We start from the raw sequence: 17,699 nt of genomic DNA, 5'->3' as shown, positions 1-17,699 counted from the left end.
GGGAGGGAGACGCAAGAGGGAAGAGATATGGGAACATATGTATATGTATAACTGATTCACTTTGTTATAAAGCAGAAACTAACACACCATTGTAAAGCAATTATACTTCAATAATGATGTAAAAAAAAACAAAAAACAAAACAAGTTAGTGAGACTTCCGTGGTGGCACAGTGGTTAAGAATCCACCTGCCAATGCAGGGGACACATGTTTGAGCCCTGGTCCGGGAAGATCCCACATGCCGCAGAGCTACTAAGCTCTAGCGCCACCACTGAGCCGGCGTGCCACAGCTACTGATGCCCGTGTGCCTAGAGCCCGTGCTCTGCAACAGAGAAGCCTCCACAATGAGAAGCCCGCGTACCGCAACGAAGAGTAGCCCCCGGTCGCCGCAACTAGAGAAAGCCCACACACAGCGACGAAGACCCAATGCAGCCAAAAATAAATAAATAAATTTATTTTAAAGAATAAATAAAATAAAATTAAAAAAACAATTTAGAAGTATTTATTTCTACAGTGAATACTTTATTCAGCTAAATGAGGCTGATCTTGTGTTTAAATGTTCAACAGATTTTTTATCTTCATAATGACTGAAGAAATTATTGAAACTTTACTGTCCAGGAATTCACCCAAATAGAAATTCTGAGAGTAGCAGTTATGGGAGAAAGTTTTTTGTGTTCTCCTAATGATGTTCTACTTATGTCAACATACTGGTCATTAGTTAATATGGGGTTTTACAATATACAATTGTTCCATCTGAAAATTATTTTAATTTTACCTCCTCCTCTCCGTTTTTAAAATCTCTATTTTTTTTTACTTGTCTAATTGCCAGAGTCAAATTCTACAGGCATATAAAATGGACAATATTCAGACAATATAAACAATACATACATAGACAATATAAATATATACATAGACAATAGACATAGACAATATAAATATATACATACATAGACAATATAAATGTTTATATGTATAAACAATACATAATACATACTTAACTAGTCTTGCATCTACTTTCTCAAATGCTCAATCTCAAATGCTCCATCTCAGTCACACAACGAGCCTGACACATGCCTAGTCACCGTGAATTGTGCAATTATTTGTGTGCACAAATACTTCAAAATTTGACATATTCAGTTATATCATCCACTACACAATCCTAATCCCATAGACACAATTCATGCATAATCTCTCAGAGCCCATTACATAATTCTACACAAAGCTGCAAAATTTTACTCACAAACCCCTTACTGTTGCCTCTCCAAAGTCGCATACAGTCTCAAACACAAATCTACTCGCACCTAATTTAAAAATTAGACACACGCAGAGACCCTCTCACTTTCATAAACAATAGGTTCCATAACGTTACACAGAGTAACACACGTTTCACACACACACACACAAACAAGACCAGGTACAAAAAGCTACACAAACAGAACGCCTGTGTGTGCCAGGCCGAGCTCACACCCGCCTCGGCGTTCCCAGCCCTGGCTCCCAGTTCCTTCCCCTGCCTAGGTTCTTGTTTCCCCCCTCGCTTTCCTCCCCGGCCTTCTCTCAGCCCAGGTTTTGTCTTCTTTCCTCGCTTTTCCCAGTCCTGGTTCCCACCTCCCTGCTCGGCAATCCCCACCGGGTACCACAATCACCAGACTGCCCAGCGCCAGCAGGACCCACCAGGCTCACCTTCGCCTACTGGCCAGCCATCTGCGCTTGCGCACTCCAGCGCGGGCTCTACCTCCCAAGAGTCTCCGCGGCTCCTTCTTCGACGCTGCGTCTCAGGCGCGCCTTCTCGACATCCGGGTTTTTGCGGCCTTGAACTACATTTCCCACAGCCCCTGGGCTGCTTTTGAAAAGAACTTTGATATTTGGTTCATCTCTGATTCCCTTCTGAGGTCCTCTCAGTCGTCGCGCTCCGAGTGGTAACCTGAGTCTGGGCACGGCGGGCACTCACGGTGAGGAAGCCCCCACCCTCTGGCGCACACCGGGCGTGTGGAGCCTGGAGCTCAGGCCTGTGTAGGCGTGTATAAGAGTGTGTGAGCGTTTGTGGCAGTAACGAGGCGGGGTGTGTGTGCGGTGATGAGGCCGTGTCTGGTGCAAGATGCGGGACCCTTTGGGTGACCGTGATCGGCTGTGATGTTGAGGTAGGTGACACTGTGGGGCTTGAGACCGCCCTTCAGAAGACGATGCTGTTGTTACCTAGTATGGTGGAAGAGGCTTTTAATTTTGTGACCGGGTGGGAGTTTGGTTGTGTCACGGGGTAGAGCTTTATTTCTGCAGTTCTGGTTTAACGTCGGGACTGAGGCGATCTGTTGAAGATCTCCCTGAGAGTGTATCTGTGCCTGTCAAGACGACGATGCCTGTATTAACCAGAGTTGCACTGAAGCACGGCCTGAGCTGCTTTTGTCAGCACCTCCATCTCCAGTGCCCAGACTCCAGTGCTTAACGCGAAAGTGGGTATCAGTGGAGTGAGTGTTGCCTGCCTAGGGGCCAATTTTAGGTTCTATTGTTTCTTAGTATCTGTATCCTTTTATCACTGCTTTCTCTTTTCTCCCACTTTATAGCCAGGACAACAGCTGCAAAGAAATGGTCACAAAAAGGGGAGTCAGATATTTGAGTGGTGGGATAAAGGTTATATACAAGCAAGAAAGCACAAACCTGTTTTTGGAATGAGTTTTGGGGCTGGGAGTGTCCCTTAGGCAGAGTCCTAGGAAGACCTGTAGAGAGCCTAGGAGTAGGATTCCTTCCTCAGAGGATCTCTTTTGGGAGCTGAGGTCAAGTTCCATGTTTCAGAACCACATCATTTCCAAAGCTGTCTCCCCAGGAAACTTGCTGTGAACTTAGAGAAAGTTTCAGCTCTGGTTATCAGTGACCCTGGCCTTTCCCTTTGATACTAAGGAAGGTTAGTAGTACTCCCATCTCCCCTTTACTTCCATCTGAGTATGTGTGTGGTAGATGACTGAGCTTGGGTGGTGTTGAAGAATTTCTTCCAGTTTAGCCAGTTCATGCTCTAAGAAAGGTCTGGTGTCTCATGAGTCCTTACTTCCCTTCTCTTCACCCTTCCCCTGCAGTGCAGCTCTCTGAAAGAAAAGCCCTGGGGAAAGGAAAACGTTACAGAGCATACCTGAAAACCAAGCTCAAGATCAGGGATTTTGTTGTTGTTATTCTCTTTGTTTTAGTTTTTCAGAAAAGGGAAGTATTTGCTCTCCTTCTCCTGAAATGGTTAGGTTACAATCAGGCAGGGCCTTGTGATGTACTTTGACTAATAAAATGTGGTGGAAGTGAGACTTTCAAGATAAAGCCTTAGGAGGTCTTGCAGCTTTTGCTCTTTCCCTCTTCCTGCCTTGAGACCACCAGGTACTAAAGGCTAAGACTAGCTTGCTTGAAGACAAAAGATCACTTGGAGACAGAGGCCAAGCTAACAACAACAACTGCCAGATGTTTCATTGAGACCATTTGGTCCCTCCAGCCCCCACCAAGCCACCAGCTGGCTGCTGTCACCTGAGTGAGATCAGCAGAAGCACCACTCAGCCAAGCCAAGCCCGAATTGCCAACCCCCGGAATGATGAGCTAATTAATGGTTTTGTTTTAAGCCACAAACTTTTGGGGGTGGTTACATAGCAATAGATATCTGAAACTGCTGTTTAAACTTCTAGACATTTTCTATCACCCTATACTGATATAATTGTATTGGTCAACCTGCTTTGTTAAGTGATTTCTCTACTGATGTTATACCTTGAAAATATTCCATATCCTAAATTTTCTACAACTTTGCATCTAAGTGTTCTATTACATGGTTATTTTATAATTTATTTAACCAATAACTTTCCCCGAGCAACTCCTTCTTCTTCCTGTCCAACTCCCACGTCTTCACCAACTTTACATTCCCTTCCAGGACCTTAAGGGGAACATGGGTTCCTGTCATTTCAGGGGTATGTAGACTCAAGAATGTGGCATTGACTTCTGCTGAGTGTGTATAGGTGACTCACCCCACTCAGAAGAATCTGTTCAATATAGGTGTGATATAGGACCAATGTACATTTATTTAACTAATAAACTGGGTCTCCCTGATTACAATATCTCTTTTCCATTTTGCAATTCAGAATCTGCATTCTGGAGTCATCTTAACTTTCATCACTATGACTCATTGGGGAATGTGACTCTTTAGGGTGCTTAGCTATTTGAAGGATTGGTATGATTCCTGGAGATGGAAATGGGCATCTCTGCTGTGTTGTTTCAAAAGTGTCGTCCTCCCAATACTTCAGGTTACTTTTTCAACTTCCTTTTCTGTCTGATGACAAAGGGAATGGTCTGAATTAACCACATCAGGCCTAAATCCCATTTCTTCTCCTATGTGCAGGTTTTATTATTTAATTAATTAATTGATTTCCAAGGCAAACGTGGTGTCCTTGTTAGTTTCTAAGGCTAGTGGAGAGGTCGGCCAGCAAACCTGAGCCTAGTTGAGGGGCAACCAGTAAGAGGAATTCATTGTGTATAAAATCTTGGGAGTCAAGATTTAGGACCTTTAAGGTAGTATTTGAGTCACTCATTTGAAAGGCTTCATGTCTATGAAGAAAGTTCAGGCCTCTTAAGACAGAATTCAAACAACTACAACAATACACTCCATGTATTATATTCATATCTCCTATCATTTCTTTTGTTCTCAAAGAGGGAGGGATTACCTCTATTATTTTTTTCTGATTATAAAATTAGATTAATTCAGAAATTTGAAGAATACAGAAAAGCTTAAAGTAAAGCTCATCTAGAAAGAGCTTATTTGTTCCAAATCATCTCACCTATTTCTCTGTGAATTAACACATGGATATTGCCATATAGGATTTTGAAATTCAAAACAGAATTATACTGTAATACTGTTTGTCATCTATCTTCTTCATCTAACCTAATATAGTGAACAGCTTTTCATGTCATCAGATGACAAACCGTGTCATAATTTTTTGAGTACGCTGTTTGGATATACTATAACTTTTTAAACTGTTTCCCTATTGTAGGATATCTAAGTTCTTTCCAGCTTTTCCTCATTATTATACAGTGTTTTACTGCACACTCCTTTTTGTCCACATGTGTAATTATATCTTTTTGACAGTCTCAGAAATATTTACAATGAGGCTTTCGTAGTTAAAACCTGCTTATACATCTTTATTAATTGCCCTGCTTAAATTTTCACCAATATACAACACAGTATGAGAGTGTCTAGTCTACTAATATAGGGCATCGTCAGTCTTTTAAATCTACCAATCTAGTGGAAATTGTTTAAATAAATTATGCATGTTCAGGTTTCACTCAATGTAATAAAATCTGGGCTTCTGGATAAAAGTCAGAATTGAAAGAGAACTGGTTTTGTAGTTAAAGAAATGTGGATTCAAAACATAGATCTGCCACTTATTGAACATGAATGATTTCTTTTTTTTTTCATTTAAAAAATGGTTAAATTTTTGGTTGTTTCAAGTCTTAGTTGTGGCCCCCGGGATCTTTCGTTGTGGTTCGTGGGCTCTTCGTTGCAGCGCGCAGTCTTCTCTCTAGTTGTGGCGCTCTGTAGTTGTGGTGCACAGGCGCTCTAGTTGTGGTGCGTGGGCTCCAGAGCGTGTGGGCTCAGTAGTAGTGTGCGGGGTCTCTAGTTGTGGCAGGCGGGCTTAGTAGTTGTGGCACACAGGCTTAGTTGCCCCACAGCATGTGGGATTGACCAGGGATCCCCAACCAGGGATCGAACCTGCGTACCCTGCATTGGAAGGAGGATTCTTAACCACTGGACCACCAGGGTAGTCCCAGAAATGATTTCTTTTCCTTTCTTTTTAATAAGACTTTTGCACAATATAGAGCCCAGACCTTAAAATCCTAGCCTGGTGATTTGTTTTATAAGCCCATAAAACCACCATTTGATAAAGATAAAGAAACTTTTCAACATCCCAGAAGGCTCCCTTCATGTCTCTTTCCAATCAGTATACCACAAAGTTAACATTATTTTGATGTCTAACACAGTAGATTCGTTTTGTCTGGTTTTTTTTTTTTGTGGTATGTGGGCCTCTCACTGTTGTGGCCTCTCCTGTTGCAGAGCACAGGCTCCGGGCGTGCAGGCTCAGCGGCCATGGCTCACGGGCCCAGCCGCTCCATGGCATGTGGGATCCTCCTGGACCGGGGCACGAACCCGTGTCCCCTGCATCGGCAGGCGGACTCTCAACCACTGCGCCACCAGGGAAGCCCTGTTTTGTCTGGTTTTTGAACTTTGTATAAGTGGAATCATACAGTAGGTTCTTTTGTGTCTGGCCTCTTTTACTCAATATAGTGTCTATAATAGCATGACTCTACGTATGTGATAAAATTGCATAGAACCAAATATACACGGAAACACAGATACAAACGAGTGCATGTAAAACTGGCAAAATGTGAAGAAGTACTGTGTATTATATCAATATAAATATCCTGGTCATGATTTTTTTTTTTTTTTACAAGAAGTTAACATTGAGGGAAACTGGGTGAAGTTTATGTGGGATCTCTCTATATTATTTCTTACAACTGCATATAAATCTACAATGACCTCAAAATAAAAAGTTAAAATATAAGTACATAGCTGGGACAAGCAGTTTGCCATTTGGAAAAAAAAATTATATCCATACCTCACATCCTGTCACAAGAATAAACTCTAAACAGATCAGGGAGGTAAACGTAAAAATATGAAACCATATAGGCCCTAGAAGAAAGCATAGATGAATTCCAGTTTAACCTCCGGGTAAGGAAGAACTTTCTCATTATGACTCAGAAAATAAATGCAGTAAAAGAAAATATTGAGGGGCTTCCCTGGTGGCACAGTGGTTGAGAGTCTGCCTGCCGATGCAGGGGACACGGGTTCGTGCCCCGGTCTGGGAAGATCCCACATGCCGCGGAGCGGCTGGGCCCGTGAGCCATGGCCGCTGAGCCTGCACGCCCGGAGCCTGTGCTCCGCAATGGGAGAGGCCACAACAGTGAGAGGCCCGCGTACCGCAAAAGAAAAAAAAAAAAAAAAAAAAAGAAAATATTGAAAATTTTGAAATATTCAAAGATTTGACTATAATTAAAAACACATAAGGGCTTCCCTGGTGGCGCAGTGGTTGAGAGTCCGCCTGCCGATGCAGGGGACACGGGTTCGTGCCCCGGTCTGGGAGGATCCCACATGCCGCGGAGCGGCTGGGCCCGTGAGCCATGGCCGCTGAGCCTGCGCGTCCGGAGCCTGTCCTCCACAACGGGAGAGGCCACAGCAGTGAGAGGCCCGCGTAACGCATAAAAAAAAAAAAAAAAAAATAAAAAAAAAAAAAACACATAAAATCAAAAGACAGCTTACAAATAAATATCTTTATCACAGATAAAGGGCTAATACTCCTGTATTAGTTTAATAGGACTGCCATAAACAGAATACAACAGACTGGGTGGCTTAAACAACGGAAATTAATTTTCTCACAGTTCTGGAGGATGGAGGGCCAAGATCAACAAGTTGGCAGCTCTTGTTTCTCCTGAGGTATCTTCTTGGGTTGCAGATGGCTACCTTCTCACTGTGTCCTCATATGGCCTTTTCTCCTACACACCCACCCATGGTATGTCTCTCTATATGTCCTAATCTCCTCTTATAAGGACACTAGTTAGATTGGATTAGAGCCTATCCTATCAGCCTCATTTTAACTTAATTACCTCCTTAAAGGCCCCATCTCCAAATATAGTCACTTTCTAAAGTACTGGGAATTAGGAACTCAAAATTTGATTCAGCTTAAAGTTCTGATGCTTCACATCAGCTGAACTTTTACCTGCAATGGCATCTCTCTTTCTGGAGCTGGTTTACTCACTGCTTTCTCTACCATTCAGGGCCATCTCCTTTTTTCCAATGAGGAAATCTCATCTGGCTTAGTGATATAAAGTGCTATATATAGAAAAAGGTGTGGGACTTGGGTCTGTGGTGGTGATGTCAATCAAGGAAGAGGAAGAGAAAGGCCAGAGGAAGATAAGGTCACCTTAGGTGTCAAGAAAATGAAGCCTCAGTAAAAACAAAACGCACTTATTTCTTTCCAGTTATACAAATGTCAGATCAGTTCTTCAAAGGCTCTCCAGAGATTTCCTCCAGAAGGAAAATACTTCCAGCAGGCAGATTATAAACAATGAGGGGAAATACTCTAAACTGGCAAAACCAGACTCCAACATCACATCCTTGTGGTTACATCCCTCCGAGCAGAGTTCAGGCACTTACTTTCCACCTGGGAGAACTTGATGGACATCTTCAGAAGCAACAGTCCTGCAAATGACGAAAACACTCCAACTCTACAAAGCCTAATCCCATATGACCCTGGGAAAAAAGGGAGGGTGGATCAGACACAAGAGCTAGGCAGTATATACAAGGAATTTCTCTCCCATGGTTCAGCTTTCTGAGTCCAGCAAGGATATACTAGTTTAATAAATTCCAGAACTTCCTCACAATGAGATAACTTACAGAAATTTAAACTTAAGTATAATTTCTTTATAAGAACAATGTATTGATTTTAGAATATATGCTTTAAGGAATTTTGTTAAAGGGAACTTCTTCAAAAATAGGTGAAAAAAACTCACTGTTGTAAGTCTTTAGGTTAGATTTACAGCTCAGTGTATTCTAAACACAGTCGGATATGAATGATTTATGTTTCTTTCCAACAAACGTGGTTTCTAAGCATGCCTGTGGGTGTTCTGCCTAGAGAAGAAGAGCTAAGAGGCTCACAGCTTGGTCTTGTTGCTTTGTTTTCTTGATGGGGGATTTATTTCACTTCTGAAATATTAGCCATAATTCCCTATATCCTGTGAGAAAATCACCTTGCTCCATTAGTTTCCTTTTGGACCCAATATCAAGAGATTCAAAACTATAAGCTTGACTAGAAAAAACTCATTTATACCCAGAATTCCTGTGAATTCACAATAATTAGGACATGGAATCAGGATACAGAGCAGAAGATATAGAGTTGGAAAATGGTAGACTCTAGTAGTTAAACAGTTAAAGGCTGAGGACTTTGAAATTTAAATTCTGCTTCTATCTCTCAGGAACTCTGACATTTCACAAGTTATTTCAGCTCTTGGTGCCTCACTTGAAAAATCGGTTTACTGGGAATGATAAGGATACCTCCCTCACAGGGTTCTCATGAAGATTAAATGAGACAATATATGTAAAATACTTAGACTAGTGTATTAGTTAGTGTTCTCCAGAGAAACCGAACCAATAAGATGTGTGTGTATGTGTGTGTGGGGGGGGGATTAAGAGAGATTTTAAGGAATTGGCTCATAAGGTTGTGAGAGAGAGAGATTTTAAGCAATCAGCTCATGAGATTGTGGAGGCTTGTTAAATCCAAAACCGGCAGGCCAGGCCAGCAGGTTGAACACCCAGGGAACAACTGCAGTTCAAATCTGAAAGCTCTCTGCTGGCAGAGTTCCTTCTCGCTTTGGGAGAGGTCAGTCTTTGTTCTGTTGAGACCTTTAACTAATTCGATGAGGCCCACCCACATTGTGGAGGGTAATCTGCTCTACTCAAAGTTCACTTATTTAAATGTTAATCTCATCTAAAAAACATCTTCACAGAAATATCCAGAATGATGTTTGACAGAATATCTGGGCATTGTGCGCAGCCAAACTGATACATAAAATTAGCCATCATAAATCTACCCCGTGACAACCTGGCACGTATATGCATCTCCTTAAGCCATACTTAATCTCCGAATAAAGACAATAACAAGGTCATACTTCCACCTAATATCATAGAAATATCTTGCAGATAACTGAAAAACACATTAATCCTCTGCCCAGAAGAGGATGCAAAGTCCTTGGTTGATATTTACTCTTCTCTTTGATATCTCATAACTTAAATATTATGATGTAAAGTTAATAATACTTAAATACAATGATAAAAGGTCAATACATCTTATGTTACAATGATAAAGGGATAAAAAAGGGAAGAAAACAAAGATATCTACTATACACACATACACAAATACAACAAAATAAGGAAGAAATGCTGATGACAACTACAGTCCTCATTTCTGAAAGTGAGCACACAGTTGTAGTTGGCATTTTTATAACTACCTTCTTCCCCTGCCCATTCCATATTCCCTTTGCCCTCAGCAAGCACCTCGGCCTGTCATGGTTCTTTACTTGGTGGAGTGACCCAAATATTCCTTCTTGAAGAATGTGGCCTGCCTGAGTAGTGTTGTAGTTTTCCATTCACTTTAATCACAGGGCCTGTTAATACTAAGAGATACTGGAAAGGCTCCCCTGTACTTGAGACATACTTTTCCTTACCTCCCTTGTGGAGTAGCAATCCAACTTCCTCTTGGTAGTCAAGATCAACCACCCCAGTCAACACAGTAACTCCCTTATTTGCCTGTTGATTCAGAGGGTTAAGGAGCCCCAAAATGGCTGGGTAGCAGTCTTTAACTTCCAGTTCAATGGAATCATTGTGTCTCCTGGTGGAAGCATCCCTCCATTTGGAACTAAGACCTCTGGGCAGTAGAACAGAAATTGTGGGGACAGAAAGCAAAAATTTTACTATTGGGTTACTAGGGATAATAGTGAGTGGTATCACTCCCATTACTTGATTCCTGGCCTTGTGAATACTGGCCATGGGAGAAACAGCACCAAATATTGGACACTGATCCAGAGCAAATACAGCCTTCAGGAGAACCTTGCCTCAGCGCTGCAAGATACTGCCACCTAGCTGGCATTGTAACTGAGTCTTCAAAACATCATTCCATTGTTCTTTCAAGCCAGCTGCTTCAAGATGGTGGGGAACATGGTAAGTCCAGTGAATTCCATGGGAATGGTACCATTGCTGCACTTATTTGTTGTGACATGAGTTTCTTGACCGGAAGCAATGCTGTGTGGAATGCCATGACGGTGGATAAGGCATTCTGCAAGTCCACAGATGGTAGTTTTGGCAGAAGCATCATGTGCAATAAAGGCGAGTCTGTATCCAGAGTGTCTCTTCCAGTAAGAACAAAATGCTGCCCCTTCCATGATGGAAAGTCTAGTGTAATCAGCCTGCCACCAGGGAATGGTGCCATATTGGGGACTCAGTGTTGGTCTCTTCTGCTGATTGGGCATTCGGCAGTGGCTATAGCCAGGTCAGCCTTAATGAATGGAAGACCAGGTTGCTGTACCCATGCCTAACCTCCATCACTGCTACCATGGCCACTTTGTTCATGAGCCCATTGGGTGATGACAAGGATGACTGAGGAAAGAAACTGGTATCCGCAAAATGGGTCATTCTATCCACTTCATTGAAATCCTCCTCTGCTGAGGTTACTCTCTGGTGAGCCTTCACATGGGACACAAATATCTTCATTTTTACCCATTCAGAGAGGTCCGTACCTCTTTCCCAGACTTCCTTGTCACCAGTTTTCCAATCATGTTCCTTCCAAGTCCCTGACCATCCAGCCAAATCATTGGCCACAGCCCATGAATCCATATGTAATTGTACACCTGGCCATTTCTCCTTCCAAGAAAAATAAGTAACCAGGTGCACTGCTTGAAATTCTGCCCAGCAGGGGATTACATGTGCTGTCAGGGTGTGCTTGGCCTGATCAACCTACCACTTTCATTTCACGATGGACTGCTGCCGTGCACACCCAACTGAATGCCTTGGTGGGTCAGATTACAACCAGTTCATGATTGGCAGCTCAGACCGCGTGTTAACTTGGTGGCCCATGGTTAAGTGTTCAGTCGCTGCTAAGGCCCAGTAACAGGCCAAAAGGTGTTTCGCCAAAGGAGAGTAGTTAATTGCAGAGGATGGCAGGGCTTTGATTCAAAACCCTAAGGCCCTATGCTGTGATTCACCTATAGGGCCCTGCCGAAGGCCCCAGACAGCATCCCTATCTGCTACTGATACCTCAAGCACCATTGGGTCTGCTGGGGTATATGGCCCAAATGGCAAAGCAGCTTGCACAGTAGTCTGGACCTGTTGCAGAGTCACAGAGCCTTCTCTTGTTCTGGGCCCTACTCAAAACTAGCAACTTTTCAGGTCACTCAGTAAAGGGATGGAAGTAACACAACCAAATGAGGAATATGTTGCCTCCAAAATCCAGAGGCTTCCTAGGCTTTGCGCCTCTTTTGGTTATGGGAGGAGCCAGATAAGGATAAGAACAACGTATCCTTCTTCACCTTAGAAGGGGTATCTGACATGCCCCACACCACTGGGTCCCTAGGAATTTCACTGAGGTAGAAGGCCCCTGAGTTTTTGTTGGATTTATTTTCTACCCTCTGACACACAAATAAATGTCTTACCAGTAAGTCTGGAATAGTTGCCACTTCTTGCTACTAGGTCCAATCAGCATATTGCCGTCAATGAAATGGACCAGCGTGACATCTTGTGGAAGGGAAAGGTAATCGAGATCCCTATGAACTAAATTACGACATAGGGTTGGAGAGTTGATATAACCCTGAGGTAGAACACTGAAGATGTAATGCTGGCCTTGCCAGCTGAAAGCAAACTGCTTCTGGTTGTCATTATTAACAGGGATGGAGAGGAAAAAAAAATTGCCAGATCAATGGTTGCATACCAGGTACCAGGGAATGTGCTAATTCCCTCAAGGGATGAAACCACATTTGGTACAGCGGCTACAATTGGATTCACTACCTGGTTTAGCTTATGATAATCCATTGTCATTCTCCAGTATCCATCTGTCTCCTGCATAGGCCAAATAAGCAAGTTTAATGTGGATGTGGTGGGAATCACCACCCTTGCATCTTTCAAGCCCTTAATAGTGGCACTAATCTCTGCAATGCAGTGTTTCTTTTGGTTTACTATTTTTCTAGGTAGAGGCAATTCTGGTAGCTTCCATTTGTCCTTTCCCACCATAATAGCCCTCACTCAACAGGGCAGAGAGCCAGTGAGGGGATTCTTACAGTTCCTGAGTATGTCTATCTCAATTATCCATTCCAGAACTTGGGGGAAAAACCACAGGATGGGTTCAGGGTCCACTGTGAGATGGACTTGAGCTAAAACTTCATTGATCACCTGATTTCCATAAGCGCCTACTCTGACTGGTGGACAACAATGATGTTTTGGGTCTCCTGAAATTAGTGTCAATTCAGAGCCATCGTCCAGTAATCCCTGAAAGGTCTGATTATTTCCTTTTCCTCAACATACAGTTATCCTGGTAAAGGCTGTAGGTTCTTTTGGGAAAGCTTAGGGGAAAAATTAACAGTATACATTTTTGGCAATGGAGAGCGTCTCTCATTAAAGGGGTTCTAAGTTTGCACACTGGGTCAAGTCTGGGAATTGAGCGGCCATGACTCTCTGTTTTTATTATTCAAGTTAAGCTTTTGTTCTCTTGACTTAAAACTCTTCCACTTATACAGACCAAGTTAAGAATTTAGTAGACTTCCCATCTATTACACTTCCACCAAAGAATATCAACCATACTCCCAGTAACCACATAACAGAAATTAAAAAACAAACCAACTAAAAAACCTTTCATGGTCATTTTGCATTCTTCATCACAATAAATTATTTCATATTTTTAAAGTCATGTTTTAATTCTTCTTAGATTTAAAAGAATTTCCGTTGGAAATTTAAATTTTCAAGTAACTCTGATGCTTCAGAAAGCTTAGCCATTATTATCTTTTTAGAGATATGTGAGGTTCAGAGTAGGTATCACCTCTGCTCAATCTCACACACATAATACCACAGTCTCTCACAGTTTCTAAATTCAGATCACAACCACACACTGTTTTCCATCCAGATCTTAACTTGCATAAGTTGCATTCTAACACACACAAAAACATCTTTACCAAATCTCTTGCATGACCTCCCACTCAATCCTACTCAAAACATCAAAGTCACAACGTTATAATCACCAGCCCTTTTACTGCCATATGCAGAGACTTGGGTACAGTCACAAACCACTTTCACATACTTTATATATTTCACCCAACACCCCTCCCAGTGATAGGCTCAAGTGCAAACCATCTAAGGTACAGTCACAAACCACATGTTCTCACAGATACTATATTTCCTCACACTTAAGAGATGTAGCTTCTGGCCTCAGCAAGATTAGAAAGCTTTACCATAGATGTGTCCCTTATCGCAGATAATCGTACTAGTTTCCACCCCTCTAGATCAATTCCAGCCTGTCACACACACTTAGACACACAATGTCTCCTCAACCCCCCCCCCCCCCCCCCCCCCCGCTCCACGAACGGCTCAGGACCAGCTCGCCTGCCCCAGGGATCTGTGATTCATCCACTGGGTCCCTCCTAGTTCCAACAGACCAGCTTCCTCCCTTCGCTGGTGAAATTAACCTGCGGACACTCGCCACACCTAAACTCTCCCGGTAGTCATAGGTGGACCCAGCACAGACAGCCTTCCACAGAACGTTGTGAGGTCACTGCCAGCATAGCCAGCCGCGCTACTCGCAAGCATGCGTAATCAATCACACGGTCTCAAAGCACCACTGACAGGTAAGTCACATCACATTTCGCCACCTCACAATCACTGCATGTGGCCGAGCTCACTGCTTGAACCTACACGAATATGTAGCACATCCACTTTCACATACAGATTTCCTCACGCATGACACCCTCACAGTCGGTGTCACATAATCATCTGCCTCTCGATGAGACGCACCCCCGCGTACGTAACGGACTCACAGAATACATCTCGCATCGCAACCGCGGAGAGAACCATCCAGAGGATGGATCTCTCCACACCAGACAACAGTTCTCTTAAGCCAGCGAACGTGCACATTGGGAGGGTCCGGACAGCCACCGTGTCAGGTTTGAAATCCGTCCTCAGAGAAATCTGAGGTTCCGAATTCAGACCCCAAACCCAGGTGTGAGCCACGCAAACTGGGTGGTTGTGTCGTCACTCCAAGCCCGAGTGAAACAGCGCAGGTGCGGCCGGAAGTCGGGCGGAAGACCTACCTCTTTAGCCTCCCGGGCTCCTTCCTCTAGGACTAAGTTTCCCAGAGGACACGGCTTTCCAAAGCTACTTCCGGTCAGAACGTCGGTTGAATGGTCGGCCGCAGAGGCAGTTGAGGGCTTCCCCTCAAGGGTAGAGTAGGCAGGGCTCGGCGTGCGGCTTCGCCGGGAAGTCCAATCAGAACTTGGACCAGAGCTCCTCCTGAGGATGCTGAAGGTGAGGAATCCTGTAGCCCCAGGAGTGGGCAAGAGGAGTGTCTGGAGTGTTAGGCCTCTTAGTGCGGGAGCAGACCTACGGAGAGTAGATTAGTCTGTGCGTGCGAGACGGAAATTAGTCTCATGACTAAGGGTATTTGGCTGTTTGTTGTGACAGCAACTGGATTCGTGCTTTTGTGACCGTTGTAATTTTGTGCATTGGCCATATGTGTAAATGGAGTTTGTATGTGTTTATGATCATGATTGCGGGTGACTATTTGTGTAAGCCCCATTTACTTATATAAAAGAAAAGCACATTTACACAAACATTTAAACCCAGGCTCACCGTAATCAGGCAGTTAGGAAGACATTCCAGTAGTCACCTGTAGATTCATACACACGTCATAAAGCCAAAGCCACATAATCCCACCATCCCCCCCGTGTTTGTCATCATCACACAACCTCAAAGTGACTTATACAGTAAAAAAAAAAAAAGAAAAAAAAAAGAAAGGAAACAAGAACAAACAACTAACCGTATGCCCACTTAGTCGGTGTCCTCAACAGTTATCTGAAGAGCTCACACACATCACCAAGAATTAGAGAAACATAGTCTTCATGGTCACAGACAACATCTACTCCACATCACACTCAAAGTCACACAAAATTTGAGCTTCCAGAAAAGCCTAGTATCTCATAATTTTTCTCTACCTCACTACTTCCGCCATTTCCCTTAGAAACACCTCGAATTGGAGGAAAGAATGGCACTGTTGCACATCCAAAAACAGTGTCTAAGATGATTAGGTGCTGCATCTTACCTGAAATTTTCACATTAACCTTCAAAATTCCTTTGTTATATTACTTCATTTAAAGTAAAAGTTATCTATAATTCTTCACCCACTCTGAACATTTTATTGCAAATGCTTTCACCCTCTATGTACATACATATATGCTTATGTTCATGAGTATTTTTTTCCCAAAGATTAGAACACAATATACATTGTTTTGTAATTCCTTATTAAAAGATATTTAGGTCTTCTTTGCCTGTATTTAGGGATAAATTTCAGAAGATTTTCCAGGATGTGGTTTTTTAAATTCTCACCGGTACTTCAGACTAAAGACTCAAGTATTTATTTTGCTCCGGACATCTTTGTTCTATTTCTTCTTTTCAGTGTTGCTTTAGTGTCTATTTTTGAAGTTCCTGTTACACAAGAATGTTAGATATAACCAAAGATCTGTTACATCTTTTGAGTCATTTTCTCTTTCCCTGACCTTTTCATAAGGTCCATTTCCTTTTCTTTTTCCTCTTAATTCAGTGAGAATCTGGTCAGGGTAGGTCTGAGCAGGCCAGTTGGGTCGATTTTATCATAGTGTTGGGACACTGGTTTTCCTCTCTAGATCCCTCCTGCTAAAGAGCCTGGGCCCAGTCTTTCTTGAATCCATAGCTGGATTCCCTCCTTGCTTTGAGTAAGGTTGGGATTTGTTCATCTTTTCTCTGATCTTTTATGTATGTGTGTATGGGGTCTGGGAGTAGGAGATGTGAAGTGGGGGAAATGTCATTCTAAGTTAGCACATTGGGAGCTCAGAGGCAAGATCATCTCATGTTTGTTTTTGTTTATTTTTAAACCCCTTTCATTCAGCAACACTTTCTTTGGACTGTGAATTTCTTCTAAAGTGGAACTAAGAAGACAACTAATAAATACATTGAATTCTAAAAAAAAAGCCATGGCCCATGTAAGTTGTTGTTTTCTTGTTCCTCATTGAAGTAGTCCTCTTTTTTTCCTATAGGTCATGTGAATATTTTCATTCTTCATCCTGATATTGTTACCTAACTGAATATCACACAGTAACTTGCCAGTGAGTGAGTAAGTGATTGTGCCAAAAATATAGGATCTTCCTTTTTTACTCATCTCTCTAACCAGTTTATATACTCATTCAGTAAATCATTACTTATTTCCCATATGCTGAGTCTTCTGCCAGAATAAGGAAAGAACAGAAATAGTATCCTTTTGAGGGAAATATTGATGTTCCTCTTGTCAGAACTTTGGTTTGATGAACTGATTTAACAAATATTTATTGAATACTTACTATGTGATAGGCATTCTTTTAGGTAACTAGGAATAAATCAGTGGGGGGTAAAAATCAGACACATACAAATCATTCCTTGTGGAACCTGACTTGTAATGAAAGAGACAGAAAGTAAATAATCAGCTTATATATACAAGACTTACGACACACATATATATGTGCATATGTATGTATGTATATACATTATATATATATATATATATATATATATATATATATATATATATAGTCAACTCTCCATATCTGTGGGTCCCACATCTATGGATTCAACCAACTGTAGATTGAAAATCTTCAGGAAAAAAAATTCCAGAAAGTTCCATAAAGCAAAACTTGAATTTGCTCCATGCAAGCAACTATTTACATAGCGTTTACATTATATTAGGTATTATAAGTAATCTAGAGATGAGTTAAAGCATGTGGGAGGATGTGTGTAGGTTATACGCAAATACTATGCCATTTTACATGGGACTTGAGCATCTGCAGCTTTTGGTGTCTGCGGGAGTCCTGGAACTAATCC

At 42.3% G+C, this 17,699-nt stretch overlaps 1 pseudogene; it reads right to left on the bottom strand.

Moving 5' to 3' along the window:
* Positions 1 to 2,260: 2,260 nt before the first annotated feature.
* LOC136140262 (uncharacterized) lies at positions 2,261 to 11,567 on the bottom strand (annotated as a pseudogene).
* Between the last annotated feature and the right edge of the window lie 6,132 nt (positions 11,568 to 17,699).

This window comes from Phocoena phocoena, chromosome 20, assembly GCF_963924675.1.
Source record: "Phocoena phocoena chromosome 20, mPhoPho1.1, whole genome shotgun sequence".
Lineage (NCBI taxonomy): Eukaryota > Metazoa > Chordata > Mammalia > Artiodactyla > Phocoenidae > Phocoena > Phocoena phocoena.
This window is presented reverse-complemented; position numbering and strand designations above follow the sequence as displayed.